Below are 23,136 nucleotides of genomic sequence, written 5' to 3' on the forward strand. Positions count from 1 at the left end.
GATCTAGTGTACCTTAGGTAAGTAGCAATAGATCATCGCGATTATCCGGCGTATACTGGAATGGTTAAAATGATGGCTACGGTTAATGTGACACTTTAGATGTCCTGATGTTCCTCATGTTTACTTGAGGAAAAATTTGGCTTCCGCGTGGTGTCATCAAAGCATTAACCAGACCTTTAGAACCCTAATTGACTCATCCTAGCCATTAGAAAGTAGTGAGATAACTGACTTCAGTTCCGACTGGGGTTGGTTGAGACTCGATACTACACTCTTTGAGATTGGACTTTAGGGAAGCTTCGGTCAACCACTTGGTGTTGCACTGAAGTGGACTTAAAGGAAGGTCGATGATTTGAGATCCTTCTAGAACCCGGTTACTATTCTAGGACAGGTTGAACCAACCAAACTTCAGTGGGGAGGGTACTTACCCATGGAACTCATGCAAGCCTTAAAACTCAGGAATGATGGTTGTGTGGCTTGCTTGTGCTTGTTATTAACATCATAACCTCATAACATCATAACATCATGGCATTGTACTAACCATTCCAAGGACTCTAAACATTGAAAACATTTCATACATTGCATAGCATAACATAACATTGCATAACAGGTACTCTAAAGGGATCAATGTTCTCACGGTTTTCCTCCAATCAGAAAAATGGACCTCGAACAAGCCGTCAAAGATCTCCAGGCTCAGAATGCTCAACTCCAGGAGATGATCTTGAACTTATCCAAGGGGCAGGAGGAACTAAAGGCTCTATTGCTCGAGAAGAAAGACAAGAAACCTGTGAGTTACATTAACCCGGGAAGAAGGCTTAAAGGACAGGCTACGGGAGTCAAGATCAGACTTCCAAAGGATCAAGAAGAGGAGACAGAAAATGATTCGGAAGATGAGAATGCTAATCCTCTCAACCAGGAGGACGACGATGAAGATTATGAAAATGAACTGTACTCTCCAAAAGATGCTAAATATAAGTTGCTGGAAGAACGCATGCTAGCTATGGAGGGTCAGAAGGCGCCCGGTTTGGATTTCGAAAGCTTGGGTCTGGTCTCCGATGTGGTCATTCCTCGCAAATTCAAGATCCCCACTTTCACTATATACGATGGGGCATCTTGTCCTCAGATGCATCTGAGAGCTTATGTGAGAAAGATTCAGCCGTATACCACTGATAGGAAACTATGGATCCATTTCTTCCAAGAGAGTCTGTCTGGCACACAATTGGAATGGTATTATCAGCTCGAGAGCTCTAACATCCACACCTGGAGTGATTTAGCGACAGCTTTCTACAAGCACTACCAATACAATTCTGAATTGGCGCCTACTCGGCTACAGTTGCAGAATATGACTATGGGCTCTAAAGAAAGCTTCAAAGAATATGCTCAAAAATGGAGAGATTTGGCTGGCAGAGTCAAACCCCCCATGACTGATCGAGAATTAGTGGACATGTTCATGAGCACACTGACTGGCCCATTCTACAGCCATCTATTGAGAAGTTCCTCATCGGGTTTCACTGAACTTATATTGACAGGTGAGCATGTGGAACGCGGCATTCGAAATGGAAAGATACAGGCGGCTACCTCTGATCCTCCAGAGACTCCTAATGACATCGCTGCCCCTCTGCCTAACCATGACGAGACTGTCAATGCTGTGGAAGATGCTGATAGCGATTGCAACCTGGATAGCTGGATTTTCCCAACAATTGGTGACAGACTTAATAATTGGAAGGCTGAAGACACTATCCCGATTTCCTTTAGTCAGGAATAATTGTTATTGCTTATTTAGTGTATCAAATTTGGTTAAATGTCTTGTCATTTTCATAAGCATATTCATATTCAATAAATCAATGGACTTTTTGCATTCAAATATTGCGCTCTTTATCTTTCCTGTCATTTTTTTCAAACAAGCTATGTTTTCTTGCACACACTCACGTAACAATTTGCCGATCCATATCCACTCTGGATCCTGTTGGTAATAACTCTGCTACTGTTCATTATGACTTTGAAAATCCGATCTACCAAACCGACGATGGGAGTGAGGAAGATTGTGAAGTCCCTGGAGAACTTGCCAGACTGGTACTGCAAGAAGAAAAGACTATACAGCCGCATGAGGAATCAACTGAATCTAGGTACTGAAGTAGACAAGAACATTACTAAGGAAAAATCAAGAGATAATATGGAATGATGAATGTCAAGAAGCTTTTGACAAAATCAAGAAGTATCTCCAAGAACCTCCAATTCTGATGCCACCAGTTGAAGGAAGACCTCTAATCATGTATTTGACCATGTTAGAAAATTCAATAGGGTGTGTGTTGGGGCAACATGACGAGTCTGGTCGAAAAGAGCATGCAATATACCATCTTAGCAAAAAGGTACCGACTGTGAAACAAGATATTCATAGCTCGAGAAAGCTTGTTGTGCTTTGGCCTGGGCTGCTCGCCGACTAAGACAGTATATGTTGAATCATACCGCTTCATCTTAAGATGGATTCTATCAAAGATCTATTTGAGAAACCTGTTGTCTCCTGAAAGAGCTATCACTGATAATGGTGCTAATCTGAACAACAAGATGATTACTGAACTCTGCATGCAGTTCAAAATAAAACACCATAATTCCGAAGTGGCGGCTTGGTAATAAAGCGTATCATTCTACCACAAGGTGATTCTAGAGGCAAATGGACTCCCACATACGAAGGGCCATTTGTAGTTAGGAAGGTATTCTCTGGTGGATCCATGATACTTGCTACAATGGATGACGAAGAATCCCCGCATCCCGTGAACACGGACATAGTTAAAAAATACTACGCATGTACACCCGGCAAGTCGAAAACCTGAAAAGGCGGCTTGGGCAAAAAGGGGTATCCTGGTGGACTGAAAACCTGAAAAGGCGGTCCAGGCAAAAATTAGGGATTAAAGTGTATGACTATGTCCCGTTCTCGGTCAGCTTCACCCAAATCAAAGGGGTTGAACAAGCCAATCGCTTTTATCCGACAGCAGGAGATGAGAGGCTTGAAGACGTAATGACAGTAGTGGAATTAAAATCGATGGGACTTTTTCTGCATAGCTTTCTCTTTGTTTTCTGGACGGCTTCCTCTTACTAGGATTTTTGTCTCCTTGTACTCAAATTGCCTATTTATAGGCTCTCTTTCAAAGTCGATACCATTTCATCTTCCAAAAAGATGCTTTTGTTTTACTTTCTCTGTTTTGTTTGCATAAACGTCCATTGATTTAATTTGAATTGATATATGCATTTGAATATGATTGATGTTTACCGAAAAAACATGCATGAAATAGCAATAACAGTTACTGAAAGACTTTAGGGTCGAAGATAAGGTCTAACCATGCTTTCTAACAAGTCCGGTTACAAATCCTGTTCCCCAACAAAAACTGGTTATTTCCAGAAGAGGTCGGCATCACCAGACAGACTGGTCATCTCTTCTATCCCCAGCCGGGCTCCGTTGAGTATTTCCACCATCAGACAAAAATCAAGTACCCCCAGCTGAGAAAGGGTCATCGATACAAATATCTCCAACCAGAATATGGGGATTTATTTTTCCCCGGCAAAAGTTTCAGACACATAATCCATTCATGCATCATTTCGCATCATATACATGCATACAATGTTCGCATTTATTTCAGACGCATAACTCATTCATTACATCATTTCACAGCATCCGCATGCATACATTGTAAACATAAAATATCTCATGCATCATGACATGGCACGAGACTAACTTTGTTTTTCAGGTTAATTATCCTCCTGATACAGTCAAAGTAAAGATCCATTCAGACGGACATCTTTATCAATTACATTCCAGATTTAACTACATCTTTCAGATATACTCCATGTCGACATTCATTCTGACATCCTCCTAACGATGGCATCTATAAGCCCACCTCAGACATTTATCGCAAATACAACATATACAAATATTATCAGATATCGCCTAGCGTACGGTTCATTCTGATTCAGCTCAACACATGACTCCTTCAACTCAGATACGATCTAGCGTACGATCCATTCTGACCGTCATTCTGCTCAAATACGGTCTAATGTACGACCCAGTTAGACCTTCATCTCCTCAAATGCTACCTAGTGTACGGTACATTTCTGAAGCGTAGTCTAGCATATGACTACCCCTTTCATCATCAGATTCAGCCTAACGGACGGCTCATTCTGCTTCAATACGGTCTAATGTACGACCCAGTTAGACCTTCATCTCCTCAGATGCTACCTAGTGTACGGTACATTTCTGAAGCGTAGTCTAGCATATGACTACCCCTTTCATCATCAGATTCAGCCTAACGGACGGCTCATTCTGCTCAGAGACGGTCTAGCGTACGACCCGTTTGGATGTTCATTCCCTCAGATGCTACCTAGCGTACGGTACATTTCTGAAGTGTAGTCTAGCATATGACTACCCCTTTCGTCATCAGAAACAGCCTAACGGACGGGTTATTCTGCAACTCAGATACGATCTAGTGTATGATCCATTCCGATCTTTCATCCCCGATAAAGTCACCCGCCTAATGAACAACTCACTCTACTATTCAGATACGGTCTAGCGTATGATCCATTCTGATTTATCCCCAGCAACGTATAACACACTCTGACTCCCCAGCAAAGTCGATAGCATAATGGATGACTTACTATACGGTCTAGCGTATGACCCGGTGTGACACCCATGTCTTCAGATATCGTCTAATGTACGACGCACTCTGAAGCTCTCATCATCAAACTTCCTGGATGGCATCTTTAAGCCCATCTCCATCAAGACTAATTGACAAGTGCAAATTTTCGGGGCATTCTAGTGTTCAATAATCTTCCACCTCCAGACCACGAACGGCATACTTGCCATCCTAACTCTCTCGGTTCAAGAATATTGAACAGGGGCAGCTGTCATACCCCAAAATTTGCCCATTAATCTTGCAAAACATTTCTCGAAGCACTCTAACTTATTCTGCGAGGCACTGACCTTAAAGGAACAAAAGCCCAGCTCACAACAGGCCCAATCCAGAAAAAGGCCCAAACTAGCTTGCTCGCTAGGCGAGCAACTCCTTCGCCTAGCGAATCTTGCGAATACCAGAATTATTGGGCTTCATTCTGAGCCCATTAGGTCACAGATGGCCTGCTCGCTAGGCGAGCAAATCCTTCGCCTAGCGAACCCTTCGCTACAACGCTCGCCTAGAGAAGCTTGCGATATATCAGAATTTTGGGCTTCATTCTGAGCCCATTAGGTCACAACAAGAGCATTATAAATAGCCAAGCTTCAGTCAGAAAAAGGGGGGACGAAAAACGGGAAAAAAAGAGGAAGACGGACGGAAACCCTGGCATAGAAACCCGGGAGATCAACTCAGAGTATTCCGAGTAAAGAAACCCTGAAAGCCGCTCATCTGCGCCGAAGCTACCGCCGCCCAACTCCATTCGATACCAAGCTCAGTTACAAACAGGTTTGCGTATCACTAATGTTTTATGCTTTTAATCGATAATCTTTACATATATAAGGCATCATGATTAAATTTTCGGATATGTAACATGATTCCATGTATGAATTTAAGTATGCCTGAATATCCTGAATGTTTGTCCATGCTATTCCCATAATTAAATGCCATGAAGGTCAGGGTTCCGGAGAACATGCTGCTGTCAAACTCAAAATCCGTCGCCGCTCGCTAGCACATCGCTAAGCGAGCCCTCGCTAAGCCTTCGCTAGGCGAAGCAGGAGCGAACAAGACAGTGGCTGTTTTGTTTCTTTTCTGTTCTGCCTTATATTTATCTAATCAAGATTCATTATAATCCTGCATTATCTGGCCTGACTTTATGACTGTTGTGTTTATTTTGTAGTGCAATTTTCAATTGTACTTTACCTCGATGCTCTAACCCGTGTGCTGAATTGTGTAAAGGCTTACACATTCCCGAAGAAACGGCCGGCTAAGTATTCCACTTTATTTGTGGGATACCCTTATGGAGATGGATTCTGAATTACTTAATTTTAATGTGGAGATACATCCTAAATTATCTAGCTGATTTTAATGTATTGATTTCATCGATTTTAATGTGGACCTAATTACTTAATCGATTACGACTATCTAATTAATTGTAAAACTTTGCCTTTAAATATGCGATCTTGGACCTCTCTTTGTTACCCTACGATATTACGGCATTACGGTCATGTCCCGCGAATGTGGGGATGCACTTAGCAAAGACCCTTCGGTTAAATCATCATAGTCCCTCGAATGTTGCCTTTGTCCCTCGATGACCCTTCGGTGTAGCCTACGGTTAAATGATGATAGTCCCTTCGAATGCTAAGGTATCCTCACAACTGTTGCCTTCAATGACCAATCGATGACCCTACGATGACCCTTTCACATCCAAAGGATAAAACTACTTACTTCTCAATAGTAAGGACAGTTTTACCCTCATAAGGATAGGAAATGCCCGGAAAGACCTCGGATAGGTATAACCCTTAATTGCTCATTCATAACCTAAAATACTTTTCACACCTCACACATTTCCAAACATCTTTTTTTAGAAAATCACCACTTGGCATACATCCGCACTAGGATCATTGCCGAGTTATATTTTTCTGAACAACTTTCAAAACTAAACGAGATAACCACTTTGTATACATTCATACAAGAATCATTACAAAGTTAAATTCTCCTTTTCAAAACACTTTCTACACATTTTTCAAACACTTTTTTTTAAACGAGAAAAAGACATAAATGATTGAGCAATTAAGAGCCCATGGATAACCATGGATGCAAAGGGTGCTAACACCTTCCCTTTGTATAATGTACCTCCCGAACCTAAGAATCTAAATTAAGGTCTTTCCTGTTCTTTTCCGCCTTTCCTTATGGGATAAAAGAAAAGTCGGTGGCGACTCTTGCTAACCGCGACATTGCGATTAAAAAACACACTAAAGTCAGTTCACCGTGTGACAAATATAAAGGAGGATTCCCACATCCCTATTATTTTAGGAAGACCCTTTATAGCCACACCTGGAGCCATCATAGATGTCAAGAAAGGAAAGCTAACTTTTGAAGTTGGTGAAGAAATAGTCGAATGTGTGAAAGAAATGGAAAGGGAACCATTTAAGTATACTGAAGTACTAAAGATTCCACCTCCTCCTACATTCGAATACGATAATTGGCGTGAGCCATACGTAGATGACAGTCTGAGGGAATGTCTATCACTAACACCCAATCCAATGTTATGCCCAAAGAAACCTTCTGTAGAACTTAAAACACTACCCAAAGACCTAAGGTATGAATTCCTAGACACCAAGCTTGAACGACCAGTAATAGTCAAAGCTGACTTAGGACAGATAGAAACCAAAAAATTACTTCATGTCTTAAGAAAGTATCCAACAACTTTAGGCTATAACATCTCAGACCTAAAAGGAATAAGTCCCTTTCTTAGGACATGTCAGTTTCTATCGACGATTCGTTAAAGATTTCTCTAAAATAACCAAACCACTAACATGCTTACTAATGAAAGACGTTGAATTCATATTCGATAAAAAGTTCTTTAAAACGTTCGAACATATGAAAAATGCTCTTATTATCGCACCCATTATGCAACCACCTGATTCAAGTAAGCCATTTGAAATAATGTGTGACGCTAGTGACTATGTCGTTGGTGCTGTCTTAGGACAAAGAAAGGATAAAAAGCTTCATGTGATTTACTACACAAGTAGAACCTTAGACCATGCACAGATGAACTACGCCACCACAATAAAGGAACTCATGGACGTTGTGTTTGCTTTGGATAAGTTTCGTTCCTACTTAGTGGGAGCAAAGATAATTATCTATACCGACCATGCCACAATTAGATATCTGTTAAGTAAGAAGGATGCTAAACCAAGACTTTTAAGATGGATTCTGCTTTTACAAGAATTTGATTTAGTCAAAGATAAGAAAGACACTGAAAATGTGGTAGCATATCATCTCTCTAGGATTGAGAACCTAAAACCCGAATAAGTGCCCATCAATGACGATTTCCCCTACGATCAACTTGCAGCCTAGTTAGAAAGTGAAAGTGAAACAGTCAAATGTTCTTTGGTGTATAATCACACAGAAACTAATGAAGTTGTGGAATCGATTTGCACCAAAATCACGCTGCCATGGTATGCTGACTTTGTCAACTACTTAGCAGCTGGAGTACTTCCACCATACTTAACTTATCGGCAAAAGAAGAAATTATTCCATGATCTTAAACATTACTATTGGGATGAACCATTAATCTTCAAGAGGGGCGCCGATGGTATCTTTCATCGATGTGTCCCTGAATCGGAAGAAAATGATATTATATCTCATTGTCACTTTGCGTCCTATGGAGGGCATGCAAGCACCTCAGAGACTTGTGCGGATATCTTACAATCTTGTCTCTTTTGGCCTAATCTTTGGAAAGATATCCACGACGCGGTTATAAATTGCGACCGGTGCCAACACACTGGTAATATCTCTAGACGCGATGAGATGCCACTGAAAGGTATCTTAGAAGTAAAAGTCTTTGATGTTTGGGGTATAGATTTCATGGACCCTTTTCCATCTTATTTTGGTAATAAGTACATACTCATTGCAGTCAATTACGTATTGAAATGGATCGAGGCAGTAACCTCTCCTACTAATGATACACGAGTAGTCATCAAACTTTTCAAGAATGTAATTTTTACTAGATTTGGTGTACCAAGGATTGTCATTAGAGACGGTGGCTCCCATTTCATTTCAAACATCTTTGAAAGACTGTTGCTCAAATATGGAGTCCGACATCGAGTAGCAACGCCTTACCACCCTCAAACAAGTGGGAAAGTTGAGGTTTCCAATATAGAAATTAAGAAAATATTAAAGAAAACTATTGCTACTTCTAGGAAAGATTAGTCTGCGAAACTTCATGAAGCTCTATGGGCTTATAGGACAACTTATAAAACTCCGATAGGAACCACTCCATTTAAACTGGTTTATGGCATATCATGTCACCTGCCTATAGAACTCGAACATAAAGCTTATTGGGTCGTTAAGACCCTAAACATGAATTACATAGTTGCAGGAGAGAAAAGAATCTTAGGTATCCATGAACTAGAAGAACTTATATTAGATGCCTATGAAAATGCTTGGATTTACAAGGAAAGAACCAGACGGTGGCATGATAGACGAATAACAAGGAGAGAATTAAACTAGGGTGACATAGTCCTTCTCTTTAATTCTTGACTTAAATTATTTCTAGGAAAACTTAGTTCTAGATGGTTTGGCCCTTTTGAGATCATAAGAGTTTTCCAAAGCGGAGCTGTAGAAATAAGAGGTAAATCCAATGAGACATTCGTCGTAAATGGGAAGCGACTTAAGCATTACCAAAGTGTAGAAAACAAGGATTTTTGCATGAGTTACAAATTAGAAGAGTTGCTCTCTCTTTCAAAAGAATAACCCATTTCTGAATTAATGTCGAGCTTCCGACAGTAAACGAAGCGCTACGTGAGAGGCAACCCACGATCTTAAGTTTTTATTTTCACTTATTATAGTTGTTACTAGTATATTTTACTTTTATTTTTATTTTTACTTTTATTCTTATTTTTCTTATTATTATTACTATTATTATCTCTTTTAGCACTACTTGCGGTTCAATTAACTAATAACATAATCTTCATCTACTTTCAGGCTAACGTAGCTTAGGATAACTCGATACTAACTTAGGAGAATGCAGCTTGTTGATGACATGGAGGTTGTCCTTAGGAATAAAGCTCAAAGGAGATGTTTCGAAGTTTTAGCTCAGAGAGATATGGCATTATCTATTTATCCTGATGGACTCACCATGACCACCTTAGGAATCCGAGACAGTGTGATGTACCTTCTTGACTAGATAGGTTGGGATAACTTTGCTGTGAGGAAGAGGTTTAGGCCGTATCGTAGGCTTACCCTTGAGTTTTTGAGTTCCCTTTACTATGAACCTAATAGAGGACTTGGATTTGGGAGAGCCCTGGCTACTTTTAGACTTTTTGGGACCAAATACCATTTCACCCACCATGACTTTTTGGGACCAAATGGTGCCTTTACCAACCTTGACCTTGACTATTTCTTGGGAACCATAATCAGAAACTACCACCCTGAGCCACACACTATATTTTCCGAAAACATTCACATCTCTGTTATCCGCTACTTCCACAAAATCCTAGCCCACACTCAGTTTGGTAAGGAAGAAAACATTACCTTTGTTTCTAGAGATGAGTTGTTCATCATGTATTATGCCTCCCAAGGTAGACCCGTGAATGTTGCTACTTTTATGTTCATTGCTAATTTAGGACCTGCTGAATTTGAGTTATTAATTGATAACCAAATGGTCCTTAACTTTACACTACCTAACCATGAGAAAACAAATGTTTACAACCAGGATAATTGGCTGTATAATTTGGAGGGTCAAAGTGAGTCTCCCACACCACCTGACAGTCCTCAGCCTTATGAAAACCGAAATGCCAATCTCCCTGATGTTGCTTCACACGTCTCTGCTGTTCATCGTATTGATCCTCCCATTGATTTCGACACTGCTATCCATGCTCTACAATATGAAGTTGATTTTCTTAGAGGAGGACTTACTTCTCTTCGAGTTAATCTCATTGGATTTATGGACGTTGCTAATGAGCAGTTCAACCATGTGTTCCAGCAAGTTTATTCCTTGTGACGTTCCTCAGAGCTTAATATTAGACGTCGTGATGGCTAGTATTGTTGATTGTACCGTTGCTTCCCTTCTTTCTAGTTTATAATGTTTATTTTTCATCAGTATTTTCCCTTTGTTGTTGTTTTTCAGTATATGTTTACTTTACCATCGAAATATCGACGAGAACATATGTTATTTCTCTTTTTCAATTAATGTAATTTCCCTTTCAGTTGTTTATTTTTATTTATATATTGTATATCCCTTTAGTTTCGTGTGTTTTTATGTTTCAGATTAAGTCCTTATGCAACTATTATTTCAACTAGCAGTAGTATGCCCTTAAGAGCATAAAACTTCTTTATTTTTAAGCCAAAATTCCAAAATTGTGCATTTTAGGCACTTGGGTTCGCCATTATGCTAATGGTGTTCTCCATTAGCCTCTTTTTAAAAATACCTATGTTTTAGGCATATGGTGTTTGCCATATACCTAATGGCGTTCGCCATATCAGGAAAACATAAGGTTTTCTGTTTTTTTCATTTCCCTCCTACGCGAATTCCAAAAATTCCTCATTCAAATCTCTTAACTTCCTACTCTAACCACCATTTTTTCTCATCTCAAATTCATATTTCCTCATTCTTTCCTCTTCACAATATCCATACCCCTTTTTTTCCAACTTTCTCATTCTCATTCATTTACCATGCCTCATAGATTAGCAAGGCCGAGAAGAGAGATTGATTACATGGGTATCACATTTGCAGAGGGTATCGTAGGCGAGAATCAAATGAGCAATTATCACAGAGTTTCTGGTCTCAGGCTAAAAGAAGAAGAAAAATTATGATAAGATATGTCCCTTCTAAGTTAGGTGATCCTCACCCGATCATTTAGCCCAACGGTACAAACTCTTAAAAATTCAGCTGATGCTTAAGAAAATTTGCTAAGTAAGTGCAAAAAATAAAAATAAAATATGAAAACAGGACCATAGTCACTAACAGGTTCGTCTACCACGAATGTGTACGGATAACAGGCTTAATGTGATTGCGCTAGAATGAAAGAGAGGTGAAAAATAACAAAGAGTGTAGGTCGAGTTATAATGGTATGATTCAAATTGGTTTTGCATAGGGGGAGTTTTTGTCCGTGTAATGCGAATATGTGTCATTATGGTATCCTTATTGTCGATATCTAGTACCTATCTATCTAACATTGGCCTAGAAGCCTCTTACTTGTTAGATTTTTATCGTGCCTATGTCTCAGACGTTGTACTTCATTGTTTTTCATTTGCGTTGGATGATTGCTTGAGGACAAGCAATAGTCTAAGTGTGGGGGAGTTTGATAATGAGAAATTGTGTCATGTTTTTAGGCTTATGTCGCATGTTATTCGGATTTATTTAAATATGTTTTATCACCTTTTAGTTCATTTTTATTCATTTTGCAATTGTTAGCGAGTTTCGATACAGATTCGAAAGCAAATCAGAAAAGGAGCAAAAGAGCAGCAAAAAAGAAAGATTCTGCCCCAATGGCGTTCGCCGTGTGTATATGGAATTCGCTATTGGCCTTGCCTGCCACATCATTTAATGACCAAGGCAATGGTGTTCACCATTATCATGCAGACAACGGTTCTACAAAAGTAGGCAGTTTTGTGCAGTTTTCTCCAACTTCTTTTCCCTCCACTTTACTTGCACGATCAAGGGGAGTTACATGGATGAAGACCTTTATAAATAGGGCTCTTAGGGGTGTTTCATGGTATTTAAGTTGTGCGGAAGCTCTATCGAAATTGCTTCGTAGTCTTAGGCATAGATTCACCTTTAAAAGTGACAATGACTCACATCGAGGGATTGTCACACTTGTTTTCTTTTAACTTTCATTGTACTCTTGGATCAAGAACAAGCTTGCCGGAATTTTCAATTCAATTCAATTCAAGTTTTGATTTTCTTTAATTTCAGGTTTTTATTGCTTTATTATTTATACTTGTTATTGCCTTTACTACATTACATGCCATACTGTTTTTAAGTTTAGTTGCTTTGATCATGTTGTTTTTAATTAAAATAATGTCTTGCTAAATATTCTTGAGTCTAGCGTATGAAGATCATCGTTATCGACGGGACTCGATAGAAATAATAGGCTCGAAATTGTGATTAAATTCTATTTTGGTTTTAGTTTCCAATTGTATGTTTCATTGTTTTGACATGAGAGTGAAGGACAAACTAAGGTTCTAGCCGATAGCGCGAGAGTATGAGGAAGGAACCAGATAGTGGAAACTAGGCATCGATCCTAAAAACAGCGAGAGCGCTTTAGGCATCATTTAGGATCTCATTGGTTTTCAAAATATGCTTTCTAATTGAAACGGGCGAGCGAGAGCAACATTCTGTGGTTAGGAGGTATGCTTTTAGTCAATAGCGCGAGAGTGTGAGACAAAGTCTTTAAATCAATATTTTCTACAGAACATAATAAAATCGTAATTAATACCCGAATTCTACCTAATCCCTTAGGAACACGAAATCCAGATTCCCACCTTGTTTTATCGTCATTCTCAAACCTCTAGCAATTAGCATTTATATTTTCGTTCATATCCTTTTAACCTTTAGCCTTAGGTTTGCAATTGCAATAATTGATAACATTAGTTTGATTATTAGTCTTTGTGGGTTTGATAATTTTTAAAACTACCCGATAAACTTATTACTTGCAGTTGTTATCCGATAGACACTTCCGTCGCGATCAGTATGCTTCTATATCCCCGAGACACTTGAGCAACACTCTTTTTAGAGTCTTTTTCAATAACTCATTTCCCAGACATACATTGCTTAGCGCTCTATACTTGATTTTCTTGTTAGTGCTTTTGGATGGATTTTCTAAGTACTCCATAATTGGTTTTCTCCAATCTGACTGCGACAAATTGTCAATGACAAAAGCTTCATGTCTTTCAAAAAATTTCCTTAAGATATCTGCCCCCCCTCCCCCCCCACACACACAGTTTTGGGGATTACCATTTTGGGTGATGACGAGACGTTCGACACCATCTTTTATTTCACCTCAATAAAGTCCTTGAGCCTATCTTTCGACACTTTATACCCAAATGCAATTTGTGTTAAATCGTTAGCTTCTTGATTCTCTATTATAGGCACATGTGTGATTCTGACAACCTTGAAATATTTTAATAGGCGTTTCTCCATTGCGAAATACATTAGGAGATTTTCTTTAATGCACTTATATTCTCGCGTGATTTGTTTGATCACTGGCTCACAATTACCCTTTATCTCGACCTTCTTGGATCCTATATCCCTCAAGATTTTGAGCCCAATGATTAGGGATTCGTGTTCTGCTTCATTATTGGAACAATTTCCGTCGACTTTACATTTGAACTTCATCGGAGTGCCTTGTGGGGATAATATTAAGATCCCAACACTTGTTCCATTTTTGTGACTTGGCCCATCAAAGTATAACCTACATGGGTTTGTGTCGACCATGTTTAGTGATGGTTCGACTATTGCATGGTCTATAATAAAATTTGCCACTATTTGGCCTTTTATAGCCCTCAAAGGCATATATGTTAAAGAAAATTCAGTTAATGCTAGTGCCCATTTCCCAATTCAACTATGTAGAATGGGTTTAGACAACATATGGTGAATAACATCAAAATGAGACGAAACATAAACATCAATTGGTTTTATATATTACTTTAATTTCATACATGAGAAGTACAAGCATAAATACATTTTTTCAATCATGTTGTACCTAGTTTCAGCATCTATTAAAATTCGACTGAGGTAATAGATGGGTCTTTCGACACCACTGTCATCCTCTTGTGCTAACATACTTCCTATGGTAGTATCCGATGCAGCAATATATAACCTCATATTCTTATTCATACTAGGTGGAAATAAAATGGAAGGCTTTGTGAGGTACTCTTTGATGGCGTTGAAAGCCTCATGTTGCTCTCGTTCCTAGTGAAAATCACTTTCCTTCTTGATCTTGAGCAATGGCAAGAAAACCTTCGTCTTGCCACTTAGATTTGATATAAATCTTCTCAAGAAGTTTATCTTCCCTAACAAAGACTGGAGTTGCTTCTTTGTTGAAGGAGTCTTGAGATCCAAAATTGCTTTTGTTTTGTTTTGGTTGATCTCGATGCCTTTTTTGTGCACCACGAAACCCAAGAAGTCTCATGCATGTAAACCAAAAGCACATTTTAATGGATTCATTTTTAATCCCTATTTTCTCATCCTCTCAAATGAGCGTCAGAGATGGTCCAAATGGCCATTTTCAGATGAAGACTTTATCATAATATCAACAATGTATACCTGCGTAAGTTTTCAATAAAATCATGGAATATGGCATTCATGGCTCTTTGATAGGTTGCTCTAATGTTTTTTAAACTAAACAACATCAAAACCCATTTGTATGTTCCCAAACTCCGGGGCATCGAAACACCGTTGTAAGACCCCAATTTTGACCCTAAGATCCCTCATGCAACTTCATCATATGCATTAGCATTGGGATCATACCTTGGCATCCTCCTTACCCCTCTTTCATTGGGTTTGTTTTGGGAGAGATAACCAAGCACCATGTGATTGTATCATACTTGTATATTATCATTTTTACTAACCAAAATACCAAAAATATGTCTTTGCATTTGCCTAACTCTTTTGTAGGTAGGACATGATCCCCATTGATCTAGCAAGCCCCTATCTAGGGTTTAAGACCCTCATGGCTAAAAGCATAACCAAGGATGGATCCACAATGTCTCTAATCATTTTATATGAGTCCTCGTGATCTTCATATGTTACTTTGATCAAGTATTCTTCAAGAGTTTGGAGGTAGTTTGCCTTGGAAACCCTAGTTTGTCTGGGTATCTTGAGTAACTTCTTCAACAAGCTTCCTCACCAATTGATCAAATTTCTCAAGGAACACTTCAAATTTCATCATATTATGTATATATGATCTACCATGGTCCTAAAAAGTCAATATAATTGGAGGTTAGCAAGTTGGTTGATGGTGGTTGGCCAGATGAATTCATCTGATCAAAACTGGGTCTCCCTAGACCCTATCTCCTATAATTTTCACCATATGAAAATTATTCCAAGAGAAAATTTACTCTAAACTACATTCCAAACAACTTTCATGTTGAGACCTAGAGCTATTTTGGCTTGGAAAATCATTTTATATGTTGAAATATTATAGGTCATTTTGTCTAATCCCTAATTTGAAAGTCAACTTCCCAAGGGCATAACTTGCTCAATTTTTATGAGATGAAAGATTTACAAGTCAAAAAATCAAATTAAGGATGTCTACTTAAACTTTTATATTTGGAGTGAGATCTAATTCAACTTTTATGAGCATGAGATATGAGGATACATTATAGATCATTTTGGCCCTATACCATTGAACAAGTGATTTTCCTCAACTTCAAAAATGCATAACTCTATAATTATATATCCAAATGACATAAAATTGGTGACCATTTTGAAGGTATTTGAAAGATATATAACTATGTTTAAGACACGGTTCTCATTTGGAGCTCACATAAAAAGTTAAGTAAGGTGGAATATTGAGATATATGACTTAACACTTAGAAAAAATTTCAACATGTTGAAATTTCCAAACTTCCACCTCAAAATTCACCTTAATCCAAGTTCCAAATGAAAAAGTGTCCAACATCAAAGTTGTTCCCCTTGATCTAATATTTCCAAAGAGTCCTACATCAAGTGGAAAAATCAAATGTCCAAAACTTCACATTGCATTGCCTTGCCATTCAAGCATCATTTGAACTTCAATATAGTTGGAATTGGATCAAAATGGATTGCTTCGTGGGCCTGTACATGCCCATGCAAGCTTGTGCATGACATTGCCAAATTTAGCAAAATTTTAAGTGTGCAATTATCAATCCCAAATGCTATAAATACATGGCCTCTGAGCTCATTTCAAAGGGACCTTGTGCGCCAGCCTTGCCCTCTCTTTTCAAACCCTCACAATTTAAAGGAAAACCTGAGAATTTTCAACTTGAAAATTGAGTTTGAATCTCACTGTTTGGAGATTCAAAAACTCCAGGATCCAAAGCTTTGTTCCATTGCCAAACTACTTCTGCAAGCTCCTCAAGTGTGATCAAGTCAAGTTTGAAGCAAGAAAGATCCAATTCTACACAACATTGAAGGTATTTTTCAGAAATCTTCTTCTCTTTGATTCTCACTCAATTCTCATCAATTCTCTTGGATCTTTGGTTGTCTGAAGTCCTGCCAATGTAGGCAAGAAGATTGAGTTACTTTGAGGTCAAATTGAAGCAACTCAGTTGACACACCTCAAAATTCAACTCCTCATATCTTTCTATATCTGTGGAGTTAGTTAGAATTAAGGTCAGATTCGTGTTCTATGCCATTTTTTCTTTCAGAACATGTCCTCCTTTTTAATTTATGTGATGGTGATGACTGAACCAGTTTGGTGGGCCTCGCCTGAGAAGGTGACCGGAGTTTCAGCGCCGGTGGTGTGCTGGACAGCTTCTGAGCCATTGATCTTGTTTAAAATATTTTAATCTCACGCGTTGGTTTTGATTACCATTCCTGTGGCGCATTGACTTAAGTCCATGATGGAAAACGCGCTGATGACCACTTGATCTGCCACCTCAATTAATGAGGGAGATCAAGTGGTCCACGTCTTTTCTGATTATTTGAATTTCGTTTAATTTGTTTTATTTTCATTAATTTATATTAATTTTAATATTGATCCAAAAAATATGAGAGTTTCACCAAAAAAATTTAAATAAAATCCTCTTTCATATTTTGAATTAAAATTTTTTTTTGGTTCATTATTAATATTTTTCATGATTTAATATATTTTGTTAATATTTTTAATTTTTTAAAAATACTTTTAAGTCTCCAAAAATTCTGAATTTTTTTCTCCAAGGTCCTTTGACCTTGTTTGACCTATGGTAAATCTCATGGCCATTTCTTTGGTGTTTTGATGAGACTTTAGGAATTTGACAAACCATATTTAATTTAATGCATTATTTTTAGTATTTTTTAAATTGAATAAATGCCAAATAATTGTGTTGATCCATTTTGATTGTTTGTATAAGTTTGACTTGTGTTGTTGGGCCTTGGTCAAGGTTGATTTGACTTTGTTAGGTTAAGATCATTGGATTTAGGGGATTCATGGAATGTACATTCCATCTCCCAAAATGAATGAATGATCTTAATTTGGTAAAAGTCCTCCTTTGTCCAATTTGAGTTTTGATCCATTCCCCTCCCTCTTCATCTAATTCCCCTTCTTTATGCATCCATTTCATTTGACCTATGATATCTCAATATCCTAAGGCTAATTGATTGCAAAATCAACATAAGTATGGATGAGATTAGGACACCTCTTTTGCATGTTCTTTTTGTGTGTGATATGTTTCATGAGCATAGTCCATTATACTATGTCTCTAACATGCATTAACACCAAAATTCTATTGCCCGACCTCAAATAGTTGTGACTTCTACATAAGTCCAATTACGATTGTTTAACATAACGTTAAATTTTTGACACAAAAGGCATAGCATTCTAGTTAGTGAGATTGTAAGTCTCCCCTCTTTTATGGTATTGTGTGGAAACTTGACCTTTTTTCCTTCCTTTGGAAGATGTCTTGGTTCAAGTATCCATGCTTGTGATAAGTGGGTTGAGTGTTCTCCAAAGAATGACTTAAACAAAAAAAAGCAAAAGCAATACTAGCTTCTAACTCATTAACAACTAACATTTAATTTCAAGTCTTTTACTTTTAATGCATTTTATCGTTAAGCTTTATTCATTTGCCATTGTTCATTTCATTCTAATTGTTTATGTAAAAGTCGTTTTCACTTTGTCCATTTGGACCATATTTTGTGATATATTTTGCTTGTGTATATTTTGTTTGCTTGTGTGGTCTTTTGACCATTAATGTACATAATAAGAACTAAACCCCTAAAAAACTTCTTGTGTGGACTGTTGGTTTGATTTGAGACAATTAGACTTAGAATTTAGGCAACACTCCCTATGCAAAGAACTTGGCCAATGCCAACTTTCATGTAACCAAGTGCTTGTAATCTGAAACTTCATCTGATACATCATTGAAGATCCCTTTGAGTTCATCTGCAATATGATCATTGTGAAGCTGTTATTTTGAACCTGTGACTTATGGAATTCATCTGTTACATGGGCAAATGTGAAGGAGATCATGGAGTGGCTAAATCTTGGATGTGGCTATCTTTATTTGATGCCTTGCTCTTCAAGTTAATATTGTGTGCATTATTTGTTGCTTGATTCTAATATCCAAGGGAATTTGGGGTTTCTATATGACATTCTTGTCTATTGGATTGCAACTCATTGGTCAGATCTTTTCAACTCTTAACTTTTAAATGTATGCTTAGGATTAGTCTCTTCATATCCTCCCCATCTCTTTAATTTCAAAATCTCTCCCTCCTTTTAAAAACTTCTTTGCCTGTGCTTGTCTTTTTTTAACTTAGACCCTTTGCAAATTAGAAACTTTTGCCTTATGCCATTACATTTTCAAACTTTTTTTCTTAAATCAAACTTGTAAATAAACTTAACTACACTTGACTTAGAATTTTCAAAATCCAAAAAGAACTAACTCATTCAAACCATTTTCTAGGCCCTCGTGCCTTTCAAACTTAATTTTTGATTAAAAGCAATGCATCCACTTTGGAATTTGTATCACAAACTACGAGGTTTTGATCCCTAATTTTTATGTTGGTACATAGGCACAGGTCCGAAGGTCTTGTCAAACACAAAAATATAATTAATGAATTCTTTTCTCATCCCCCCATTCTATTTGTTTGTAAACATCATTTTGTACAAAATACATATGAACACAAGAAAGGGATCCCTAGGAGTACCTAGGACACTTTGGGTGCTAACACCTTCCCTCTGTGTAACCAACCCCCTTACCTGTAATCTCTGGCATTTTATTAGTTTTGATTTGAAAACTTCTTATTTTTGGGTTTTGTTCGTACTTTTCCCTTTTCCCTTGGAAACAATAAAAGCGCGGTGGCGACTCTTGTTATTTGATGTCTTGCTTATCCATAGCTTGATGATCATGAATTTACCGCTATCAAAATTAAGTGGCGACTCTGCTGGGGAGTAGTCTCCAGTGGGTTTAGCCTACTTTTTTATGTGTATATAATTGTATATATGTGATGTATGTATATTTGCTTGTGTGATATAATCTGCTTGTTGTGCTTGGTGATCTATGAGTGGTGAGATAAGTTCTTACCTGAACTTGAGTGCAATTAAGATAGGAGGATGACATAGTCATGTTCGACTTGTGTGGAGTAGTCCTTAACAAGTTGGCTTGAGATCCATTTGCTCAGTGGAGACTCTTTTGGATTTGGAAATGTCACACAAGTATTTATGGTTAGGCATTTACTATCTCTAATTTGGGTCCGAGAAGCTGAGGACCGTAGAACATTTATCCCCTCTTGGCCTATTTAGGACGTAGTGCGGAGACTGTTCAAGTGTATACCTGATAACAGTTGTTACACGATACTACACTCAGACGAGTTTCTCTTGAGAATATTATGGGTCGATGAGTCAGTCATCTTAACTTGTAATATCCGATATATGGAATTAAGACTCTGGGAACTTTTTAGAACATGATCTACATGTTTTATCCTTAGTTCACTCCTTTGGGATGGTTCTTACCCAGACTTCATGCTCGTGATTCACAAACCCTTGATTCTTGGTTGATCCAATCAAGTCTTGTCAATATCAATGGAACTTGGGTGTTGATAAGGTGAAAACCATAATCCACCAAAATGGATGATTGATCTTGACAATTAATTGATTCATCCCTTGACCTTTGTTTGTTTTCCTTGTGTGTGATCCCTTATTTGTGATTGTTGCATTCATTCATTCATGCACATCATAACATTCATCACACGAAAATTTCAAGGAACTGAGGTATTATTTGTAAATATTTCCAGACCATGGATTGTGGACGAAGGAACACTAAGAAGTACAGTTTCAGATGTCCCGACTTGAAAGAGTTAAGGAAGCTAGCATCTTTTGTATTAGATCCCTTGGACTTCAAACAATGTCATGGGAAGCTTCTGTCTATCTTGTCTACTAATATGGTTGAAGGACTTCTGAGTGTATTGGTGCAGTTCTATGATCCTCTCCACCGTTGCTTCACTTTTCCTGATTATCAGCTTGTGCCTACGTTGGAGGAGTATACCCATCTCTTAGGGATACCTATTTCTAGTAGAGTGCCATTTAGTGGGTTGGAAGAGATTCCCAGATCTCATCTTATTACTGAAGCTCTTCACTTGAAGAAATCTGAGATAGAGGCTCATTAGGTGAAGAAAGGAGGATTGTTTGGGTTGCCATCTGATTTCCTCATCAAGGAAGCTACTACTTTTGCTCAAGCCGGTAGTGTGGACGCTTTTTAATCTATCTTTGTGTTGCTCATTTATGGATTAGCTTTGTTCCCTAACATTGACGGTTTTGTTGATGTTAACACCATTAGAATTTTCTTGATTGGGAATCCTGTGCCTACTTTGTTGGGTGATATGTACTTCTCTTTGCATCTAAGGAATTCTAAGGGTGGAGGAACTATTGTCTGTTGCATTCCTCTTCTATACAAGTGGTTTATTTCGCACTTGCCTCAAACGCCTGCTTTTGTGGAGAACAAACAATGTCTACGGTGGTCTTAGAGACTTATGTCTCTCACTAATGTTGATATAGTTTGGTATGATCCCTCTTTGAGCAGTTTGGAGATTATTGATTGTTGTGGTGAATTCTCTAATGTGCCTTTCATTGGTACACAAGGAGGAATTAACTACAACCCTGCTTTGGCTCGTCGTCAACTTGGGTCCCCCTTGAGAGACAATCCTAATAACGCTTTGTTAGAAGGTCTTTTCTATCAAGAGGGTAAAGATCCCCAACATTTGAAGTAGAAGATTGTGCATGCTTGGCATAATGTGCATAGGAAAGGAAGGTTCGAGCTTGGTCCATGTAACTGTATAGCTTTGGAAGCTTACACTCTTTGGGTGAAGAAGAGAGCTTTGGAGTTGAAGATGCCTTATCCTTGTGAGAGACCTATGTCTATGGTTGTGGTTGAGCCATTAACTCTCCCTAACCAAGATGTAGAGGAGTTGGAGGACGCACTCGCCAAGATGAAGCAAGAGAAGAATATATGGGAAGAACGTTTACGTGCTTTGAGCAAAAAGCATGAGAAGTTGTAGTTGGAGTCTAAGGACAAAGATGCACTTATTGAGCTACTTGAAGATCGAGTGACAAAGAGACAGAGAGAGCCAGAGGTTTCATCTTCTAGCATGCCTCAACTTTCTGTTGCTTGGAAGAAGATTGTTGATCAGCTTGTCCTCGAGAAGACTCAGATGAAGGCTTCTTTTGAGACAGAGATTCGACGCATTCGAAGGAAGTACGCACCTACAGCCAGATCTTCTGACGTTGTTGTTAGGGATCCTTAGGATGACTAGTCTCCTTTTCTCTTGTATTTTTCATTTGGTTTTTGAAAATTGTACTCAGTGTAATCCTTCCAATTATATAAATGAAAAGAGATTTTTAGTCATATCAAATTATTGTAATTGTTGTTAAATATATATATATATATATATATATATATATATATATATATATATATATATATATATATATATATATATATATATATATATATATATATATATATATATATATATATTTGCAAATAATATAGTAAGTTCCTTGAGAAAAAAATGAATAAACAAGCATTGCATTTCATGCATCATTTGCATAAGCAGGCTTCTCTTTCGCCAGATGTCTCATTGGTGTTTCTTCTGTGCTTCCGCCAAGCTGACTCATCGGTACAACACTCGCGCCAATCACTCCAAAATCATGGAACATCTTGAGCAAGAGAATAGAGAGCTAAAGGACGAGATCGCCCGCCTGACTGCCATAATGGAGTCAGTTCTAGCCGCACAGAGCCAGTCTTCTCCAATGCCCGCAACTCCTCCTCCTCAGAGGACCGTTATTTCAGAGGTGGCTACCTCTACCATGCCTGCTGCTACCGCTTATTTCGCACCTGCTATGCCTGCCGAATTCCCGTGGGGAATGCCACCGAACATCGTGCCTTAAGGCTTTGCGCCTATATTTGCTTCCATGTCGGCATCTAGCCCGATCATGTTTGTACCACTGCCTGTAGTGCACATCTTACCTCACGTAGAAGACACTATTTATCATTCCGAGCCATCTGAGGGTCCAGACGTTTATGAGAAAATGGATGAGATGAAAGATCAATTTCTTGAGTTGCACAAGGAGTTGAAAACTTTGAGAGGTAAGGACCTTTTTGGGAAGAGTGCTGCTGAATTGTGTCTGGTGCCGAATGTGAAGATTCCAGTGAAGTTCAAAGTGCCTAACTTTGAAAAATACAAAGGGAACACATGTCCGCTCAGTCACTTGGTGATGTATGCCCGCAAGATGTCTACCCAAACTGATAAAGATCAGTTGTTAATCCACTACTTTCAAGACAGTTTGACCAG

Source organism: Lathyrus oleraceus, chromosome 6 (genome assembly GCF_024323335.1).
Source record: "Lathyrus oleraceus cultivar Zhongwan6 chromosome 6, CAAS_Psat_ZW6_1.0, whole genome shotgun sequence".
Lineage (NCBI taxonomy): Eukaryota > Viridiplantae > Streptophyta > Magnoliopsida > Fabales > Fabaceae > Lathyrus > Lathyrus oleraceus.